The sequence below is a fragment of the Macaca thibetana genome, chromosome 8 (assembly GCF_024542745.1).
Source record: "Macaca thibetana thibetana isolate TM-01 chromosome 8, ASM2454274v1, whole genome shotgun sequence".
Classification (NCBI taxonomy): domain Eukaryota; kingdom Metazoa; phylum Chordata; class Mammalia; order Primates; family Cercopithecidae; genus Macaca; species Macaca thibetana.
In genome coordinates, this window is record NC_065585.1 from 44,424,551 (window position 1) to 44,425,538 (window position 988).

The 988-nt window shown below is 41.7% G+C and overlaps 1 non-coding gene across 1 annotated transcript; it reads left to right on the forward strand.

The window, feature by feature from the left end:
• Positions 1 to 556: 556 nt before the first annotated feature.
• Positions 557 to 680, forward strand: LOC126961933 (U6atac minor spliceosomal RNA). The gene has a single exon (XR_007728513.1). It is a non-coding gene; the product is annotated as a U6atac minor spliceosomal RNA (small nuclear RNA).
• Positions 681 to 988: the final 308 nt, after the last annotated feature.

The window sequence follows — 988 nt, forward strand, 5'->3', positions numbered from 1 at the left end:
GCCCAGGCTGGAGTGCAGTGGCATGATCTTGGCTCACTGCAAGCTCTGCCTCCCAGGTTCATGCCATTCTCTTGCCTCAGCCTCCCGAGTAGCTGGGACTACAGGCGCCCGTCACCACACCCGTCTAATGTTTTGTATTTTTAGTAAAGACGAGGTTTCACCATGTCAGCCAGGATGGTCTCGATCTCCTGACCTCGTGCTCCACCCACCTCGGCTTCCCAAAGTGCTGGGATTACAGGCATGAACCACCGCGCCTGGCCCTATTTTGGAAATTTTAAGAGAAATTACAACTTACTGTATGTATTAGTTTAATGTATTTGTTTAATGAGAATTACTTAAGAATTTGGAAAAGTGTGTTAATCAGAAAATTGATGTATTTGAAAAATAATCAAATTTTTAAATTAATAAGTGCAATTTAAAATGTTTAAAATGATTAACCAAGTGGCTCAGACACAGTTTGATTTTTAAATAGCATAATAAAATTGAAATGTTTAATGTAAAAGCTTGAGATTTTAAATGTGAAAGTAGTGAATATTAATTTTTAAAAACCCAAGCAGTGTTGTATGAAAGGAGAGAAAGTTAGCACACCTCTTGACAAGGATGAAAGAGGCCCTCAAGCCTGACAACACACACATAGTTAAGGCATTGCCACATACTTCGTGGCATCTGACTATCTTTAAAAAATAATTTTAAAAAAAAGTAACTTTTTTACCTTTTTTTTTTTTGAGACAGGGTCTCACTCTGTCGCCCAAGCTGGAGTGGACCTCGGATCGCTGTAACTTCCACGTCACAGGCTCAAGTGATCCTCCCACCTCAGCCTCCTGAGTAGCTGGGACGGAAGGCACTCACCACCACATCTGGCTTTTTTTTTTTTTTTTTTTTTGCGGAAACAGGGTTTCTCCATGTTGCCCAGGCTGGTCTCAAACTCTGAGCTCAAGTGATCCACCTGCCTGGACCTCTCAAAGTGCTGGGATTACAGGCGTGAGCC